This window comes from Oncorhynchus tshawytscha, linkage group LG14 (genome assembly GCF_018296145.1).
Source record: "Oncorhynchus tshawytscha isolate Ot180627B linkage group LG14, Otsh_v2.0, whole genome shotgun sequence".
NCBI lineage: Eukaryota > Metazoa > Chordata > Actinopteri > Salmoniformes > Salmonidae > Oncorhynchus > Oncorhynchus tshawytscha.
This window is the reverse complement of record NC_056442.1, coordinates 1,408,893-1,431,345: the sequence shown is the minus strand read 5'-3', so window position 1 is coordinate 1,431,345 and position 22,453 is coordinate 1,408,893. Positions and strand designations below refer to the sequence as shown.

The window sequence follows — 22,453 nt, the reverse complement described above, 5'->3', positions numbered from 1 at the left end:
CATGTAGGCCGGCTCTGGCCCAACCCATCGTTTTCTCAAACCAATCAGAACATTCAGAATGTATTTGCATTCTAGAAATCATCGGGGAGGGAGGCCAATCCAGGCACATGGCGGAGAAGAAACATCAGTTGGACAGAGCGATGTGAAAGGGTATCCAGGCAACATCTAGGGGAAACGTCACACTACTTCTAAATGGTGAGTATGGGTGGAGATGTCGTCAGGGAGATAAATCTTCTCATTGGCTCCCATGAAAAAGAATCTTGCCGATCGAACCACATTTGGGATTCCTGAAGCCTTCGCACAAGAGAAACTGCAGTAGTAGTGGCAGTCTGCCTGGGCAAATAAATACTTCAGGTTCTAAGAGGCCAAATAAGGACGTCAAGCCGAACAGTACTTCAGATGGAGTTATAGAGCTAACCAGGCTTCTATTTGATTTGAATGGGAAACAAATATGTTGGGTATTGTGACGGAGAGTGCCTGTACAATCATGTTGGACATTTCGACACGACATGGAGCGTGTAATGTATTCCTCTGAATATCAGTGTATGACTGGGAGTCCTTTGGTAATGGTAAAATAAGACCTTGCGGTTGCAGAGAGACGGAGGGAAAGTTAAACCATAGCAATAACACAGAAGGAAAACATATGATGAATGACGACTAGCATGCTGCCAGGAGAATATCAAGCGGCTGTATTTCCAACATGACGACTAGCATGCTGCCAGGAGAATATCAAGCGGCTGTATTTCCAACATGTCGACTAGCATGCTGCCAGGAGAATATCAAGCGGCTGTATTTCCAACATGACGACTAGCATGCTGCCAGGAGAATATCAAGCGGCTGTATTTCCAACATGACGACTAGCATGCTGCCAGGAGAATATCAAGCGGCTGTATTTCCAACATGACGACTAGCATGCTGCCAGGAGAATATCAAGCGGCTGTATTTCCAACATGACGACTAGCATGCTGCCAGGAGAATATCAAGCGGCTGTATTTCCAACATGACGACTAGCATGCTGCCAGGAGAATATCAAGCGGCTGTATTTCCAACATGACGACTAGCATGCTGCCAGGAGAATATCAAGCGGCTGTATTTCCAACATGTCGACTAGCATGCAGCCAGGAGAATATCAAGCGGCTGTATTTCCAACATGACGACTAGCATGCTGCCAGGAGAATATCAAGCGGCTGTATTTCCAACATGACGACTAGCATGCTGCCAGGAGAATATCAAGCGGCTGTATTTCCAACATGACGACTAGCATGCTGCCAGGAGAATATCAAGCGGCTGTATTTCCAACATGACGACTAGCATGCTGCCAGGAGAATATCAAGCGGCTGTATTTCCAACATGACGACTAGCATGCTGCCAGGAGAATATCAAGCGGCTGTATTTCCAACATGACGACTAGCATGCTGCCAGGAGAATATCAAGCGGCTGTATTTCCAACATGACGACTAGCATGCTGCCAGGAGAATATCAAGCGGCTGTATTTCCAACATGACGACTAGCATGCTGCCAGGAGAATATCAAGCGGCTGTATTTCCAACATGACGACTAGCATGCTGCCAGGAGAATATCAAGCGGCTGTATTTCCAACATGACGACTAGCATGCTGCCAGGAGAATATCAAGCGGCTGTATTTCCAACATGACGACTAGCATGCTGCCAGGAGAATATCAAGCGGCTGTATTTCCAACATGACGACTAGCATGCTGCCAGGAGAATATCAAGGGGCTGTATTTCCAACATGGGGCTGTATTTCCGACTAGCATGCTGCCAGGAGAATATCAAGCGGCTGTATTTCCAACATGACGACTAGCATGCTGCCAGGAGAATATCAAGCGGCTGTATTTCCAACATGACGACTAGCATGCTGCCAGGAGAATATCAAGCGGCTGTATTTCCAACATGACGACTAGCATGCTGCCAGGAGAATATCAAGCGGCTGTATTTCCAACATGACGACTAGCATGCTGCCAGGAGAATATCAAGCGGCTGTATTTCCAACATGACGACTAGCATGCTGCCAGGAGAATATCAAGCGGCTGTATTTCCAACATGACGACTAGCATGCTGCCAGGAGAATATCAAGCGGCTGTATTTCCAACATGACGACTAGCATGCTGCCAGGAGAATATCAAGCGGCTGTATTTCCAACATGACGACTAGCATGCTGCCAGGAGAATATCAAGCGGCTGTATTTCCAACATGACGACTAGCATGCTGCCAGGAGAATATCAAGCGGCTGTATTTCCAACATGACGACTAGCATGCTGCCAGGAGAATATCAAGCGGCTGTATTTCCAACATGACGACTAGCATGCTGCCAGGAGAATATCAAGCGGCTGTATTTCCAACATGACGACACTTCCCCAGCCAACTGTTTCCAGTTCTATAGACCTCCATCAACACTACTTGACCGCAGCCAAACACAAACCGCGTAAAGGCAAGCTTTTCCATTTCCACGCCATAAAAACCCGTCTGCAACGCCAGACGTCATAGCGAGACGCTAGACGCTACTTTACCAGGCTACTTAGGAAAACAACCTCCCTTGGCTTTGGGGCTGCAAGAAGTGTACATCAATAGTATCTAGACTGTACAGAGGTTTTCCTGGCTTTCTACTGTATAATCTAGCCTCACTACATACTGTATACACTAGTCTCACTATATACTGTATACACTAGTCTCACTATATACTGTATACACTAGTCTCACTATATACTGTATACACTAGTCTCACTATATACTGTATACACTAGCATCACTACATACTGTATACACTAGCATCACTATATACTGTATACACTAGTCTCACTATATACTGTATACACTAGCATCACTACATACTGTATACACTAGCATCACTACATACTGTATACACTAGCATCACTACATACTGTATACACTAGTCTCACTATATACTGTATACACTAGCATCACTACATACTGTATACACTAGCATCACTATATACTGTATACACTAGTCTCACTATATACTGTATACACTAGCATCACTACATACTGTATACACTAGCATCACTACATACTGTATACACTAGCATCACTACATACTGTATACACTAGCCTCACTATATACTGTATACACTAGCCTCACTACATACTGTATACACTAGCCTCACTATATACTGTATACACTAGCCTCACTACATACTGTATACACTAGCATCACTACATACTGTATACACTAGCCTCACTACATACTGTATACACTAGCATCACTACATACTGTATACACTAGCCTCACTACATACTGTATACACTAGCCTCACTATATACTGTATACACTAGCCTCACTACATACTGTATACACTAGCCTCACTATATACTGTATACCCTAGCCTCACTATACACTGTATACCCTAGCCTCACAATATACTGTATACCCTAGCCTCACTATATACTGTATACACTAGCATCACTACATACTGTATACACTAGCCTCACTACATACTGTATACACTAGCCTCACTATATACTGTATACCCTAGCCTCACTATATACTGTATACCCTAGCCTCACTATATACTGTATACACTAGCCTCACTATATACTGTATACCCTAGCCTCACTATATACTGTATACCCTAGCCTCACTATATACTGTATACCCTAGCCTCACTATATACTGTATACCCTAGCCTCACTATATGCTGTATACACTAGCCTCACTATTTACTGTACACCCTAGCCTCACTATATACTGTATACACTAGCCTAAACCCACTATATACTGTATACCCAAGCCTCACTATATACTGTACACAATACCCTAGGTCCACTAAATACTGTAAACCCTAGCCTCACTATATACTGTATACACTAGCCTAAACCCACTATATAGTGCATACCCTATACCCACTATGTAATGTATACCCTAGCCTAAACCCACTATGTCCTGTATACCTTAGCCATGTCCACTATGTACTGTATACCCTAGCCATGCCCACTATGTACTGTATACCCTAGCCTAGACCCACTATGTACTGTATACCCTAGCCTAGACCCACAATGTACTGTATACCCTAGCCATGCCCACTATGTACTGTATACCCTAGCCTAGACCCACTATGTACTGTATACCCTAGCCTAGACCCACTATGTACTGTATACCCTAGCCATGACCACTATGTACTGTATACCCTAGCCATGCCCACTATGTACTGTCTACCCTAGCCTAAACCCACTATCTACTGTATACCCTAGCCTAGACCCACTACGTATTGTATACACTAGCCTAGACCCACGATGTACAGTATACCCTAGCCATGCCCACTATGTACAGTATACCCTAGCCTAAACCCACTATGTACTGTATACCCTAGCCTAAACCCACTATGTACAGTATACCCTAGCCTAAACCCACTATGTACTGTATACCCTAGCCATGACCACTATGTACTGTATACCCTAGCCTAAACCCACTATCTACTGTATACCCTAGCCTAGACCCACTATGTATTGTATACACTAGCCTAGACCCACTATGTATTGTATACACTAGCCTAGACCCACGATGTACTGTATACCCTAGCCTAAACCCACTATGTACTGTATACCCTAGCCTAAACCCACTATGTACTGTATACCCTAGCCTAAACCCACTATGTACTGTATACCCTAGCCTAAACCCACTATCTACTGTATACCCTAGCCATGCCCACTATGTACTGTATACCCTAGCCATGACCACTATGTACTGTATACCCTAGCCTAAACCCACTATGTACTGTATACCCTAGCCATGACCACTATGTACTGTATACCCTAGCCTAAACCCACTATGTACTGTATACCCTAGCCTAGACCCACTATGTACTGTATACCCTAGCCTAAACCCACTATGTACTGTATACCCTAGCCTAGACCCACTATGTACTGTATACCCTAGGCTAAACCCACTATGTACTGTATACCCTAGCCTAGACCCACTATGTACTGTATACCCTAGCCTAAACCCACTATGTACTGTATACCCTAGCCTAGACCCACTATGTACTGTATAACCTAGCCATGCCCACCATGTACTGTATACCCTAGCCTAAACCCACTATGTACTGTATACCCTAGCCATGCCCACCATGTACTGTATACCCTAGCCTAAACCCACTATGTACTGTATACCCTAGCAACTAGACCCACTATGTACTGTATACCCTAGCCATGCCCACCATGTACTGTATACCCTAGCCTAAACCCACTATGTACTGTATACCCTAGCCTAGACCCACTATGTACTGTATACCCTAGCCATGACCACTATGTACTGTATACCCTAGCCATGCCCACCATGTACTGTATATACTAGCCTAGACCCACTATGTACTGTATACCCTAGCCATGCCCACCATGTACTGTATACACTAGCCTAGACCCACTATGTACTGCATACCCTAGCCATGCCCATTGTGTCCTATAAATCAGATGACATGAGACATGAGCATAATGTTGTACTGTACCTCTGAAAGAACTAACAGTGGAACATACTCTAGAGAGGTTCCAGGCGGGGTTGAGGTCACCAATTCAGTGAATTAACTTTATTCAGTAATGTATAAAGTCCATCCCCATGCCCTCTCAGGAGGTCAGTGGGGACACACCAGGGTTGGGGCTCTATGCCTCTCATGTCCGATCACACTCAGAAGCCCCCTCATCTGTCTCCATCCTAAGAAAACCCTTTAGAGAACCAAACATCCACAAGGTAACAGGTACAGTAAGGTAGCAGTCATCATGATGTAACATCAACATCTGTTCAGCGTCTCAATGTCGTTTTGTGTTTTCAAATATCTGGAACAAACCATGAAATAACATAGAAAGAATGCTCCAGGGCCATACATACACACACCTCCAGTCCAGCTCGTCCAGTTGTCAAACATAACATTGACACAACTTCAACACTAACACAACATTAACACAACATTAAGTCAACATTAAGACAACATTAACACAACTTGAACATAACAGTAGCACAACATTAACATAACATTAACACAACATTAACACAACACACCATTAACACACATTAAAACAACATTAAGCCAACACAACATTAACACACATGAAAACAACATTAACACAACATCAACACAACATTAACATTAGTGTGGGAACACAAGATCCATTGGATCATGGTTAAACCACGGTTAGCGGTGAGTGTGTGTGCTGCCTACGGCTAACCTCTCATACCTTCTATGGATCCCACATTCAACCAAAACCACAGCCATACCTTCATAAGCACTGAATATCTTTCTCCAGAAGAAATAGATGAATATAATATGTGCAATTGTGGCTAGCGTTGGACGCAGGTTGAAAACCTCTGATGTGGAAGCCAATTGGAGTTTCATAACGAGGAGAGCTTCATAATGACCACACATAGGCAGCGCCTCTCCGCAGGACAGCTATTGGAGGTCTTAAGCAGGCATGTTATCGTCATTACTGGCCTGCGTGGCTGAGTTGAACTGAGTTGGACAGAGCTAATAGGAGTAGGATTCTCTATGGATGGTCCATGGCCAGGTATCACTCAGAGTTCATGTTGAATCAGAACTGACAGCGGGATGTTTTCACTCAGAGTACCACTAATGGTTCTGTTGACTAGAGAACAAAAGCACAGAGGGTCCGGGTTGCCAAGCCAATGTCAACGACACACAGAGACACACACATACTGTATCCAAGCCAGTGTGAGCTAAACACATGTAGACAGACACACTAAAACCTGACTGTAGCTACACTTTACAACACATACTACTAATGAAGCCAACTTAGCTGCACTTTGAGGAGGGAGTATTTTCACAGTTCTCTCACAGTCAGCTGCATTCAATGTCACATATGTGTTAGAATATTAAACAAACGTCACATGAAAATGTCTGATTTCATCTCTAAAGCATCCACTTCAACAAATACACATTCACAACCTCTGTTGACTCATCATGGGCCAAAAGCTGTTCATAACACATCGTTCCTCTAGTCTAGTCTGTCTCCTGAGGGTTTGGTGAAGTTTGGCTGCTCCGAGGCGTCCAATGAGGAGGCGTTACAGAGTTTGGCACGAGGGAATCCAGTTTAAAGGTAAAGAGATGGATTTGGATGAAGAGAGGAGAAGCCGTTTTGCAAAGGAATGGATCTATCTGGAAAGACGTCAGTCCACAGCCATTATTCGCTCACAGCATCTTAATGTTGGAGGACGAGATGGTGGGAAGCATTGATTTAAGGCTGTTCTGGCAGGGTAAGAGGTTTTCTGGAAGTGCTGAGGAAAGCGGTGGGGATTTTTCTGCTCTGGACTAATGGTGACCAATGAAAATGAAAATGCCTGAGGTGCAATTCTGAATTGGAAGGGCTTTCGCAGTGTCAATTGGTAAGTGTTTCGGTCTAAGTGTTTGGAGGAGAAAATGACATTTAGCAGCTCGTCTATGGTAATAAAGAATTTGCACAGAACGGGTTTTATGAAACTGCCACCTATTTCTTTCTCTCAGATTGATCGAATTTAAATTGAACTGACACAAAACAATATGTTTTATTGCTGTTTCATGCTTCACAACCACATAACACCCTGGACAGGTAAACGTTAGGAAATGTCTTTCCATCCGCAAAAATGTGTTACAGTTCAACCATAACAAACAGAATTCTTCTGTCTTGTTTTGACTGCTAGAACAGAGAGAAGATTTAGTGGCCTGCAACACTTTGACCTCCCGCTTATAACTCCCCCCCAGTGTTAGCCCAGGGTTAAAGGGGAATGACGGTGGTCATCAGTCAATTCCTCAAAGGGAGGAGGGAGGGCAGGGAGAGAGGGAGGAAGACAGGGGAAAACAGAGGTTCTCTAGAGATGGAGACGTAAAGGAGTCTACGAGGAGGCAGAGAAAAAGCGAGTAAAATCACTGAAGGTAGAGGCCGACTTCTAGTTCTGTATCTGTCTGGCACATACATGACACACACACATACACACATATTCCTCCCTCCCACTCACACACTCACACACACCTCTTGGGTTGACCTATCGTTATACTGTAGCTTCAGCGGTGGATCTGTCTGTCCTGTCAGCCACTGGTTACAGTAAAGATGAAACACAACCACAGCCACCACTCTCCCTCCGCCAGCTCAACTCTCCTCTAGACCAGTCACAAAACACCACCACTCTCCCTCCACCAGCTCAACTCTCCTCTATACCAGTCACAAAACACCTCCGCTCTCCCTCCGCCAGCTCAACTCTCCTCTAGACCAGTCACAAAACACCACCGCTCTCCCTCCGCCAGCTCAACTCTCCTCTAGACCAGTCACAAAACACCTCTGCTCTCCCTCCGCCAGCTCAACTCTCTTCTAGACCAGTCACAAAACACCTCCGCTCTCCCTCCGCCAGCTCAACTCTCCTCTAGACCAGTCACAAAACACTCTCCCTCCGCCAGCTCAACTCTCCTCTAGACCAGTCACAAAACACCACCGCTCTCCCTCCGCCAGCTCAACTCTCCTCTAGACCAGTCACAAAACACCTCCACTCTCCCTCCGCCAGCTCAACTCTCCTCTCGACCAGTCACAAAACGACACCGCTCTCCCTCCGCCAGCTCAACTCTCCTCTAGACCAGTCACAAAATACCACCGCTCTCCCTCCGCCAGCTCAACTCTCCTCTAGACCAGTCACAAAACACCACCACTCTCCCTCCGCCAGCTCAACTCTCCTCTAGACCAGTCACAAAACACCACCGCTCTCCCTCCGCCAGCTAAACTCTCCTCTCGACAAGTCACAAAACACGCTCTCCCTCCGCCAGCTCAACTCTCCTCTAGACCAGCCAGCACCGCTCTCCTCTCCGCCAGCTCAACTCTCCTCTAGATCAGTCACAAAACACCTCCTCTCTCCCTCAGCCAGCTCAACTCTCCTCTAGACCAGTCACACAACACCACCGCTCTCCCTCAGCCAGCTCAACTCTCCTCTAGACCAGTCACACAACACCACCGCTCTCCCTCCGCCAGCTCAACTCTCCTCTAGATCAGTCACAAAACACCACCTCTCTCCCTCCACCAGCTCAACTCTCCTCTAGACCAGTCACAAAACACCTCCGCTCTCCCTCCGCCAGCTCAACTCTCCTCTAGACCAGTCACAAAACACCTCCGCTCTCCCTCCGCCAGCTCAACTCTCCTCTAGACCAGTCACAAAACACTCTCCCTCCGCCAGCTCAACTCTCCTCTAGACCAGTCACAAAACACCACCGCTCTCCCTCCGCCAGCTCAACTCTCCTCTAGACCAGTCACAAAACACCTCCACTCTCCCTCCGCCAGCTCAACTCTCCTCTCGACCAGTCACAAAACGACACCGCTCTCCCTCCGCCAGCTCAACTCTCCTCTAGACCAGTCACAAAATACCACCGCTCTCCCTCCGCCAGCTCAACTCTCCTCTAGACCAGTCACAAAACACCACCACTCTCCCTCCGCCAGCTCAACTCTCCTCTAGACCAGTCACAAAACACCTCCACTCTCCCTCCGCCAGCTAAACTCTCCTCTCGACAAGTCACAAAACGACACCGCTCTCCCTCCGCCAGCTCAACTCTCCTCTAGACCAGTCACAAAACACCACCGCTCTCCCTCCGCCAGCTCAACTCTCCTCTAGATCAGTCACAAAACACCTCCTCTCTCCCTCAGCCAGCTCAACTCTCCTCTAGACCAGTCACAAAACACCTCCGCTCTCCCTCCGCCAGCTCAACTCTCCTCTAGACCAGTCACAAAACACCTCCGCTCTCCCTCCGCCAGCTCAACTCTCCTCTAGACCAGTCACAAAACACCACCGCTCTCCCTCCGCCAGCTCAACTCTCCTCTAGACCAGTCACAAAACACCTCCACTCTCCCTCCGCCAGCTCAACTCTCCTCTCGACCACCACCGCTCTCCCTCCGCCAGCTCAACTCTCCTCTAGACCAGTCACAAAACACCACCACTCTCCCTCCGCCAGCTCAACTCTCCTCTAGACCAGTAGACTCGGCCAGTCACTAGAAACACCTCCACTCTCCCTCCGCCAGCTAAACTCTCCTCTCGACAAGTCACAAAACGACACCGCTCTCCCTCCGCCAGCTCAACTCTCCTCTAGACCAGTCACAAAACACCACCGCTCTCCTCCGCCAGCTCAACTCTCCTCTAGATCAGTCACAAAACACCTCCTCTCTCCCTCAGCCAGCTCAACTCTCCTCTAGACCAGTCACACAACACCACCGCTCTCCCTCCGCCAGCTCAACTCTCCTCTAGATCAGTCACAAAACACCACCGCTCTCCCTCCACCAGCTCAACTCTCCTCTAGACCAGTCACAAAACACCTCCGCTCTCCCTCCGCCAGCTCAACTCTCCTCTAGACCAGTCACAAAACACTCTCCCTCCGCCAGCTCAACTCTCCTCTAGACCAGTCACAAAACACCACCGCTCTCCCTCCGCCAGCTCAACTCTCCTCTAGACCAGTCACAAAACACCTCCACTCTCCCTCCGCCAGCTCAACTCTCCTCTCGACCAGTCACAAAACGACACCGCTCTCCCTCCGCCAGCTCAACTCTCCTCTAGACCAGTCACAAAATACCACCGCTCTCCCTCCGCCAGCTCAACTCTCCTCTAGACCAGTCACAAAACACCACCACTCTCCCTCCGCCAGCTCAACTCTCCTCTAGACCAGTCACAAAACACCTCCACTCTCCCTCCGCCAGCTAAACTCTCCTCTCGACAAGTCACAAAACGACACCGCTCTCCCTCCGCCAGCTCAACTCTCCTCTAGACCAGTCACAAAACACCACCGCTCTCCCTCCGCCAGCTCAACTCTCCTCTAGATCAGTCACAAAACACCTCCTCTCTCCCTCAGCCAGCTCAACTCTCCTCTAGACCAGTCACAAAACACCTCCGCTCTCCCTCCGCCAGCTCAACTCTCCTCTAGACCAGTCACAAAACACCTCCGCTCTCCCTCCGCCAGCTCAACTCTCCTCTAGACCAGTCACAAAACACCTCCGCTCTCCCTCCGCCAGCTCAACTCTCCTCTAGACCAGTCACAAAACACCTCCTCTCTCCCTCAGCCAGCTCAACTCTCCTCTCGACCAGTCACAAAAACACCGCTCTCCCTCCGCCAGCTCAACTCTCCTCTAGACCAGTCACAAAACACCACCACTCTCCCTCGGCCAGCTCAACTCTCCTCTAGACCAGTCACAAAACACCTCCACTCTCCCTCCGCCAGCTAAACTCTCCTCTCGACAAGTCACAAAACGACACCGCTCTCCCTCCGCCAGCTCAACTCTCCTCTAGACCAGTCACAAAACACCACCGCTCTCCTCCGCCAGCTCAACTCTCCTCTAGATCAGTCACAAAACACCTCCTCTCTCCCTCAGCCAGCTCAACTCTCCTCTAGACCAGTCACAAAACACCACCGCTCTCCCTCCGCCAGCTCAACTCTCCTCTAGATCAGTCACAAAACACCACCGCTCTCCCTCCACCAGCTCAACTCTCCTCTAGACCAGTCACAAAACACCTCCGCTCTCCCTCCGCCAGCTCAACTCTCCTCTAGACCAGTCACAAAACACTCTCCCTCCGCCAGCTCAACTCTCCTCTAGACCAGTCACAAAACACCACCGCTCTCCCTCCGCCAGCTCAACTCTCCTCTAGACCAGTCACAAAACACCTCCACTCTCCCTCCGCCAGCTCAACTCTCCTCTCGACCAGTCACAAAACGACACCGCTCTCCCTCCGCCAGCTCAACTCTCCTCTAGACCAGTCACAAAATACCACCGCTCTCCCTCCGCCAGCTCAACTCTCCTCTAGACCAGTCACAAAACACCACCACTCTCCCTCCGCCAGCTCAACTCTCCTCTAGACCAGTCACAAAACACCTCCACTCTCCCTCCGCCAGCTAAACTCTCCTCTCGCCAAGAAAAGTCGCTCTCCCTCCGCCAGCTCAACTCTCCTCTAGACCAGTCACAAAACACCACCGCTCTCCCTCCGCCAGCTCAACTCTCCTCTAGACCAGTCACAAAACACCACCGCTCTCCCTCCACCAGCTCAACTCTCCTCTAGACCAGTCACAAAACACCACCGCTCTCCCTCCGCCAGCTCAACTCTCCTCTAGATCAGTCACAAAACACCTCCGCTCTCCCTCCGCCAGCTCAACTCTCCTCTAGACCAGTCACACAACACCACCGCTCTCCCTCCGCCAGCTCAACTCTCCTCTAGATCAGTCACAAAACACCACCGCTCTCCCTCCACCAGCTCAACTCTCCTCTAGACCAGTCACAAAACACCTCCGCTCTCCCTCCGCCAGCTCAACTCTCCTCTAGACCAGTCACAAAACACCTCCGCTCTCCCTCCGCCAGCTCAACTCTCCTCTAGACCAGTCACAAAACACTCTCCCTCCAGCTCAACTCTCCTCTAGACCAGTCACAAAACACCACCGCTCTCCCTCCGCCAGCTCAACTCTCCTCTAGACCAGTCACAAAACACCTCCACTCTCCCTCCGCCAGCTCAACTCTCCTCTCGACCAGTCACAAAACGACACCGCTCTCCCTCCGCCAGCTCAACTCTCCTCTAGACCAGTCACAAAATACCACCGCTCTCCCTCCGCCAGCTCAACTCTCCTCTAGACCAGTCACAAAACACCACCACTCTCCCTCCGCCAGCTCAACTCTCCTCTAGACCAGTCACAAAACACCTCCACTCTCCCTCCGCCAGCTAAACTCTCCTCTCGACAAGTCACAAAACGACACCGCTCTCCCTCCGCCAGCTCAACTCTCCTCTAGACCAGTCACAAAACACCACCGCTCTCCCTCCGCCAGCTCAACTCTCCTCTAGATCAGTCACAAAACACCTCCTCTCTCCCTCAGCCAGCTCAACTCTCCTCTAGACCAGTCACAAAACACCTCCGCTCTCCCTCCGCCAGCTCAACTCTCCTCTAGACCAGTCACAAAACACCTCCGCTCTCCCTCCGCCAGCTCAACTCTCCTCTAGACCAGTCACAAAACACCACCGCTCTCCCTCCGCCAGCTCAACTCTCCTCTAGACCAGTCACAAAACACTCCCTCCGCCCTCTCCTCTCGACCAGTCACAAACGACACCGCTCTCCCTCCGCCAGCTCAACTCTCCTCTAGACCAGTCACAAAACACCACCACTCTCCCTCGGCCAGCTCAACTCTCCTCTAGACCAGTCACAAAACACCTCCACTCTCCCTCCGCCAGCTAAACTCTCCTCTCGACAAGTCACAAAAACACCGCTCTCCCTCCGCCAGCTCAACTCTCCTCTCGCCAAGTCACAAAACGACACCGCTCTCCCTCCGCCAGCTCAACTCTCCTCTAGACCAGTCACAAAACACCACCGCTCTCCCTCCGCCAGCTCAACTCTCCTCTAGACCAGTCACAAAACACCACCGCTCTCCCTCCACCAGCTCAACTCTCCCTAGACCAGTCACAAAACACCACCGCTCTCCCTCCGCCAGCTCAACTCTCCTCTAGATCAGTCACAAAACACCTCCGCTCTCCCTCCGCCAGCTCAACTCTCCTCTAGACCAGTCACAAAACACCACCGCTCTCCCTCCGCCAGCTCAACTCTCCTCTAGACAGTCACAAAACACCTCCACTTTCCCTCCGCCAGCTCAACTCTCCTCTAGACCAGTCACAAAACACCACCGCTCTCCCTCTGCCAGCTCAACTCTCCTCTAGACCAGTCACACAACACCACCGCTCTCCCTCCGCCAGCTCAACTCTCCTCTAGATCAGTCACAAAACACCACCGCTCTCCCTCCACCAGCTCAACTCTCCTCTAGACCAGTCACAAAACACCTCCGCTCTCCCTCTGCCAGCTCAACTCTCCTCTAGACCAGTCACAAAACACCACCGCTCTCCCTCCGCCAGCTCAGCTCTCCTCTAGACCAGTCACAAAACACCTTCCCTCGGGACATGAAAGCAGAGCGAGACTCAAAGGAACTCTAGCCAGCTCCCCAGAGAGCCACTTTCCCAGGACTACAGCGTAACACATGGGAAACATGCAGAACACAGTGTGGCTGGCACGCTAACTACTTCTTATGTACTGAAGGACAGTAGACTACCATTTCAGCCGACACACTCATAGTTTGGTTACATGATATGCATTGATTTACGTCTGAAATGGCAATAGATTTTTTCATTGTTTTTTTCAAGTACATCAAGTACATCTTATTAGAAATCTACATGCAATATAATTACAACAAAGGACATTGATTGTAAGTAGTTACAATATAAAACATCTTCCAGCTCCTCCATCATGTCTTTTGGCAGATGAAGACAAAGAGAACTTGTGTTTATTGATTTTGACACCTAATACTATCTCAGAATGAGCTTTCCACCCAACAAGCCAAAACAGAACACAGTATCAATCAATCCATAACATTAGAGGACACAGTACAGCCAGCTCTCTTACCTGTTCAAATATGGAATTCTCTCACGTTCCCTCTCCTTCCCTCTCCTCTTCCCTCTTTCTCCTTCTCCCTCGTTCTCTCTCTCCCCTCTCTACTGTCTCTCTCCCTCCAGATACCAAATAGAGACACTCTCCCACTGTCTGTCCCCCCTCCGCTCAAAACAACAGGAGTAATCCCAAACGCGTGCCAGACCAGCTAGCCAGTGAATCTGTGCGTGTGTGCACAAGCACGAGCGTGTGTGTACGCACACACCTCTCAACTTCTCCAGGATCCACACTTAATGCCGCTGGCTTCTGTTCAATCGGTCTGCGGCCAACAAAGTTGAAAACGCACTATATAAGGCTAAGGCTCCAGGCTTCTTCTGACTGCAGTACCCTAAACTAGAGAGAGCTCTGGATGCAGACTGGGGCTAAAACCCACTGTTGTGTTCTGTTCTTCCCTCATGCCTGCAGCTTGACCTTTACATAATCTATGTTATCTCCCTCTGGCTTTTTCTCTCTCTCTCTCTCTCTCTCTCTCTCTCTCTCTCTCTCTCTCTCTCTCTCTCTCTTCCTTTTTCTTCCCCCCTTTGGTTCTTCCTCTGTTGATGTACACGCATGCGTATGATGGAAAGAGGTGCTGTGTGTATGAAAAGCAGAACTTCCTTAACAGGATGGGGGGGCTTGGAATGTGATTGACAGAACACTCTAAATCCCTCCTTCTTTCCTCATGTCAGAATCTGTTTCTGTCTCTCTTTCTCTCACTCTGTTTTTCTCTCTATTTCTCTCTTTCTCTCTCTGTCACTCCACCTCCCTCTCTATTTCTACCTCTCTCTCTCTGTCTTTTCTCACTCTCTCGCTCTACCCTCTATCTCTCTATCTTTCTATCTATCATAACATTCTCAGCTTACAGGTTAAACATGAGTTGGCAGGTTCAGAGCCAGTTCCACCCATGACTAGAGGTCGATTAATTGGAATGGCCGATTAATTAGGGCCGATTTCAAGTTTCCATAACAATCGGAAATTGGAATTTTGGGGCGCCGATTTTGCTAATTTTGAATTATTATGATTTTTTTTTATACCTTTATTTAACTAGGCAAGTCAGTTAAGAACACATTCTTATTTTCAATGACGGCCTAGGAATGGTGGGTTAACTGCCTTCAGGGGCAGAACGACAGATTTTCACCTTGTCAGCTCGGGGGATACAATCTTGCAACCTTACAGTTAACTAGTCCAATGCTCTAACCACCTGCCTCTCATTGCACTCCACGGGGAGCCTGCCTGTTACGCGAATGCAGTAGAAGCCAAGGTAAGTTGCTAGCTAGCATTAAACTTATCTTATAAAAAACAATCAATCAATCATAATGACTAGTTATAACTACACATGGTTGATGATATTACTAGTTTATCTAGCGTGTCCTGCGTTGCATATAATCTATGCAACGCTGGGGGTTGATTTAACAAAAGCGCATTTGCGAAAAAAGCACAATTGTTGGACGACTGTACCTAACCATAAACACCAATGCCTTTCTTAAAATCAATACACAGAAGTATATATTTTTAAACCTGCATATTTAGCTAAATCCAGGTTAGCAGGCAATATTAACCAGGTGAAATTGTGTCACTTCTCTTGCGTTCATTGCATGCAGAGTCAGGGTATATGCAACAGTTTGGGCAGCCTGGCTCATTGCGAACTAATTGTAACAGGAATATTTAGACTTAGGGATGCCACCCGTTAGATAAAATACTGAACGGTTCTGTATTACACTGAAATAATAAACGTTTTGTTTTCGAAATTATAGTTTCCTGATTCGACCATATTAATGACCAAAAGCTCGTATTTCTGTGTGTTATTATGTTATAATTAAGTCTATTATTTGATAAAGCAATCTGACTGAGCGGTGGTAGGCACCAGCAGGCTCGTAAGCATTCATTCAAACAGCACTTTCGTGTGTTTTGCCAGCAGCTCTTCACAAGCACAACGCTGTTTATGACTTCAAGCCTATCAGCCTAATGGCTAGTGTAACTGATGTGAAATGGCTAGCTAGTTAGCGCTAATAGAGTTTCAAACGTCACTCGCTCTGAGACTTGGAGTGGTTATTCCCCTTGCTCTGCAAGGGCCGCGGCTTTTGTGGAGCGATGGGTAACGCTGGTTCGAGTGTGGCTGTTGTCGATGTGTTCCTGGTTCGAGCCCAGGTAGGGGCGAGGAGAGGGACGGAAGCTATACTGTTACACTGGCAATACTATAGTGTCTATAAGAACATCCAATAGTCAAAGGTATATGAAATACAAATGGTATAGAGAGAAATAGTCCTATAAATACTATATTAACTACAACCTAAAACCTCTTACCTTGGAATATTGAAGTCTCATGTTAAAAGGAACCACCAATTTTCATAGGTTCTCATGTTCTGAGCAAGGAACTCAAACGTTAGCTTTTTTACATGGCGCATATTGCACTTTTACTTCTCCAACACTTTGTTTTTGCATTATTTAAACCAAATTGAACATGTTTCATTATTTGTTTGAGGCTAAATGGATTTTTATTGATGATTTTTATTTGTATTGATTTTTCTTGATTTTTCTATTAAGTTAAAAGTGTTAATTCAGTATTGTTGTAATTGTCATTATTACAAATACAGTTATTTTTTAAATTGGCCGATTAATCGGTGTCGGCCTTTTTTGGTCCTCCAATAATCGGTATCGGCGTCGAAAAATCATACTCGGTCAACCTCTACCCATGACCATGCTCTAGCTGGTTCTACAACACACAGTCAGTCCCAGGTGCACTGTGTGTGTACATTCCTCTACATCTACACAGCACACTATAGATCTAAGATAATTTATTTTTCTATTTCAGGTTGGAAATCAACGCTGTTGGTGTACAGGCAGGTAAATAATAGAATGTAATGTAAAACACTGGGTGGCTGGTTGAATGTTTGCATAGAAAGAAGAGCTGGTTATCCAAACATTCATGTGTTGTGAGCCACCTTTTCCAATGCTTTTTCAGTTTGTCTTGAGATAAAGCCAGATCAATACAACCAATGTTTCTAGCCAGGATCCAGTCTTAAGACGTATCTCAGCAGGAACGAACCACAAACCATAAATGGGAAATGATTTAGGATACTTGAGATGGTTTTCGTGTGCTTGCTGGTGCTTGATCTCCTGTGGGGTAGATTTAGATTTCATGCACTCTGGGTGAACTTGGTGCTTTCCCTCCAGACAAGCTAGGAGGGTAGATTATACCATCAGTCATCGGCCCTTTACCCGGCTATTAGCTCTGTCATACCGTCTGTCTGCTAGTCCAAACTACCTCCTGTATATCTCTGTCATACCGTCTGTCTGCTAGTCCAATCTATCTCCTGTATATCTCTGCCATACAGTCTGTCTGCTAGTCCAATCTATCTCCTGTATATCTCTGCCATACAGTCTGTCTGCTAGTCCAAACTACCTCCCATATATCTCTGTCATACCGTCTGTCTGCTAGTCCAATCTATCTCCTGTATATCTCTGCCATACAGTCTGTCTGCTAGTCCAATCTATCTCCTGTATATCTCTGCCATACAGTCTGTCTGCTAGTCCAAACTACCTCCCATATATCTCTGTCATACCGTCTGTCTGCTAGTCCAATCTATCTCCTGTATATCTCTGCCATACCGTCTGTCTGCTAGTCCAATCTATCTCCTGTATATCTCTGCAATACCATCTGTCTGCTAGTCCAATCTATCTCCTGTATATCTCTGCCATACAGTCTGTCTGCTAGTCCAATCTATCTCCTGTATATCTCTGCCATACAGTCTGTCTGCTAGTCCAATCTATCTCCTGTATATCGCTGTCATACAGTCTGTCTGCTAGTCCAATCTATCTCCTGTATATCTCTGCAATACCATCTGTCTGCTAGTCCAATCTATCTCCTGTATATCTCTGCCATACAGTCTGTCTGCTAGTCCAATCTATCTCCTGTATATCGCTGTCATACAGTCTGTCTGCTAGTCCAATCTATCTCCTGTATATCTCTGCAATACCATCTGTCTGCTAGTCCAATCTATCTCCTGTATATCTCTGCAATACCATCTGTCTGCTAGTCCAATCTATCTCCTGTATATCTCGGTCATACAGCCTATCTGCTAGTCCAATCTATCTCCTGTATATCTCGGTCATACAGTCTGTCTGCTAGTCCAATCTATCTCCTGTATATCGCTGTCATACAGTCTGTCTGCTAGTCCAATCTATCTCCTGTATATCTCGGTCATACAGTCTATCTGCTAGTCCAATCTATCTCCTGTATATCTCTGTCATACCGTCTGTCTGCTAGTCCAATCTATCTCCTGTATATCTCTGCAATACCATCTGTCTGCTAGTCCAATCTATCTCCTGTATCTTTCTCTCTTGCTTTCTTTCTCTCTCACTCTATCCCCCTCTTTCCTTCTCTCTCTACCATCTGTCTGCTAATGCAATCTATCTCCTGTATATCTATGCCAGTGAAGGCTGTTGCCATGGCGACACGGTGTGATGGCCCTTTGAAGTGGAGTGTTTGTGCCTGGGAAACAGAGTGGCTTCTGTAGAGGCATGGAGTGTGTCCTCATCTCTCCTCTCTCTCTCTCTGTCTCATTTTTCTTGCTATATATCTTTCTCTCTCACTTTCTTTCTCACTCTATCTCTCTCCCCTCTTTTCCTCTCTCTCGCTTTCTTGCTCACTCTCACTATCTCCCTTCCATCTCTCTTTCTCTCCACCGCTATCTCTCATTCTACCTGACAACCCACCCCTTCACTCTCCTTCCCTCTCCAGTCAGTGTTAAAGGCCTTGGTCAAAAATGTCCATTAATGGTCCTCCCGGGTGGCGCAGTGGTTAAGGGCGCTGTACTGCAGCGCCAGCTGTGGCATCAGAGACTCTGGGTCCGCGCCCAGGCCCTGTCGTAACCGGCCGCGTCTGGGAGGTCCGTGGGGCGACGCGCAATTGGCCTAGCGTCGTCCGGGTTAGGGAGGGTTTGGCCGGTAGGGATGTCCTTGTCGGGCGCAGTGCGCGCTAACCAAGGTTGCCAGGTGCACAGTGTTTCCTCCAACACATTGGTGCAGCTGGCTTCCGGGTTGGATGCACGCTGTGTTAAGAAGCAGTGCGGCTTGGTTGGGTTGTGTATCGGAGGACGCATGATTTTCAACCTTCGTCTCTCCCGAGCCCATACGGGAGTTGTAGCGATGAGACAAGATAGTAGCTACTAAAAAACAATTGGATACCACGAAATTGGGGAGAAAAAGGGGTAAAATTCAAAAAAATAAATAAAATAAAAAATAAAAATGTCCATTAATTACAATTCACATAATAATTCACATTTATTATTTTCCTTGCAGGCTCAAATTAAGATCCTTCATGTGTATATTGTCAGACATTCTCAGACACAAACCGACAGAACAAAACAAGCCATTGACAAAGTCCTTAAAGATTCCCTACATTTCATGACTGCCCATTGAAGTGTTGTTTCTCTAAATTCTGCCTCTAATAAATCCATTTCTCCCTCCTTGATAGCCAATTATTTGCTCCGAGCTCATCTTAATCTTATGGTTAGGCAAGCAGCAGATCAGTAATCCCGAGATGGATTTGTGGCCAACTAAAGATGAAACGCGACCGCCTGACTCATCTTGTGGGGATTACTTCCAACTGCTGTTTTCTTGGAATGACAGAAGAACCTGACTGTTTCTAAAAGGAGAGGCAGCGAGCGTGTGTGACTTTACAGTGGAATGTAATTCTAGATGCAGCAGAGTTGGTGTTTTGGTCTGGATAGAATCGTTCAGGCAATGTTCTGACAGCGCAAAAATGACTACAATTCAATACTACTACAGTCACTATCAAAACCTTACAACTGAGAAGTCAACAACTTATGCAGGTTTCAAGTGACCAGAAGGCAATCTGCAGTATCCTAAACTTGTTATGAATCAAGTGCCATGTTGAGTATTTGTAGTGTTTTTGCCACTGTTTTTTTAACATCTCTGTATTTTAGTTGCTGTCAGAATGGATCCCTAGAGTGGCACTTGGAGAAACTAGAATCCCTTCGAGGGTTCTTAGAACCCATAACAATAGTGGAGTCGACTTCACAATTCCAAGAACCCTGCTCCATCTCTCACACTAACACAATGTAAAGGCCCAGTAACAGTCACAGTCACACACCCGGCCCGGGTCGGTCGGTTAGGTGGTCCACCCATGGACCACGGCCACAAGTCATTTCCTCCACGTCTCGTTATAAACCCCTGGACTGCATCCAACAACTGTCAGCATTGACGACTAGAGGATGTTTACAGACCTGATTACTGGAACACTGGGTTCTTTTCAGGCAGCAATGGTCTGATGTGTCTGATACGTAAACAGCTAGCGGTAACCGGTAATGAGCGCTAGCCTGTATACTGTGTCACTACTGTGTAGCCCGTGTAGTGGAAAGCAACAGCTCCATTTTCACAACATCTCCCAAGCTAAAAATAACTGGAAAACACAGGATGTGTGTGTCAATGAGATCAACTGTTTTACTACGATAATATCTCAAAGCATATCATCAAGACTGAGCACAAAAACAGCATGTTTTGAGAGTAAGACTGAGGAGTGCGTTTGGGGTGAGTGGAGACGACAGCTTCAGGGTCTGGTTGGGAAGCGAGCCAGAGACATGGCCAAAACCTACCCCCCCCCTCTTTCTCTTTTCTCTCTTCTCTCCCTCCTCCCCCTTTCCCTTCCTTAACCCTCAACGCCAAACCAAGTCTGGCGACTCCAACCCAAGATCCCACAGCACGACAGCAGCATTCCAGAAAGCTTTTCTGTGACAGGACAGTAATAAAGTAGTGAGGGAACGGTAGTGGGAATGGGGTTCAGAAGCAGCAGCAGAGACAGCTGGAAATCCATTCTGAGACGTGGGAAACCCACTAGGTTTCAGTATAGCTGGGGGCACACTGTCCATCACATTGTCCATCACACTGTCCATCACACTGTCCATCACACTGTCCATCACTCTGTCCATCACTCTGTCCATCACTGTCCATCACACTGTCCATCACTCTGTCCATCACACTGTCCATCACACTGTCCATCACTCTGTCCATCACTCTGTCCATCACACTGTCCATCACACTGTCCATTACACTGTCCATCACTCTGTCCATCACACTGTCCATCACATTGTCCATCACTCTGTCCATCACACTGTCCATCACACTGTCCATCACTCTGTCCATCACTCTGTCCATCACACTGTCCATCACTCTGTCCATCACACTGTCCATCACTCTGTCCATCACTCTGTCCATCACACTGTCCATCACACTGTCCATCACACTGTCCATCACTCTGTCCATCACACTGTCCATCACGCTGTCCATCACTCTGTCCATCACACTGTCCATCCATCACACTGTCCATCACACTGTCCATCACACTGTCCATCACTCTGTCCATCACACTGTCCATCACTCTGTCCATCACACTGTCCATCACTCTGTCCATCACACTGTCCATCACTCTGTCCATCACACTGTCCATCACTCTGTCCATCACACTGTCCATCACACTGTCCATCACACTGTCCATCACTCTGTCCATCACACTGTCCATCACACTGTCCATCACACTGTCCATCACTCTGTCCATCACACTGTCCATCACACTGTCCATCACTCTGTCCATCACATTGTCCATCACTCTGTCCATCACACTGTCCATCACACTGTCCATCACTCTGTCCATCACACTGTCCATCACACTGTCCATCACTCTGTCCTACACACTGTCCATCACTCTGTCCATCACTCTGTCCATCACACTGTCCATCACTCTGTCCATCACTCTGTCCATCACACTGTCCATCACTCTGTCCATCACACTGTCCATCACTCTGTCCATCACACTGTCCATCACACTGTCCATCACTCTGTCCATCACTCTGTCCATCACTCTGTCCATCACACTGTCCATCACTCTGTCCATCACACTGTCCATCACACTGTCCATCAAACCTATTGTTAACTGGTCATGACTCATACAACCACAGTGACTTCTGTATCACAATACTATCCATACTAGGATACTACGTAACGTGCAT

At 47.4% G+C, this 22,453-nt stretch overlaps 1 protein-coding gene across 4 annotated transcripts in view; it reads right to left on the bottom strand.

Annotated features, from left to right (window-relative positions):
* LOC112235956 (tensin) overlaps positions 1-22,453 on the bottom strand; it is a 209,470-nt gene that overhangs the window by 81,631 nt on the left and 105,386 nt on the right. The window contains exon 1 of one of the 4 annotated variants that reach the window (XM_042296719.1): positions 14,403-14,953. The exons of the other annotated variants lie outside the window; for them this stretch is intronic. The gene's annotated coding sequence lies outside the window, so the exon portion shown is untranslated. Of the gene's footprint in view, positions 1-14,402; positions 14,954-22,453 lie in introns of those variants that run through there. 4 annotated transcript variants of the gene reach the window in all.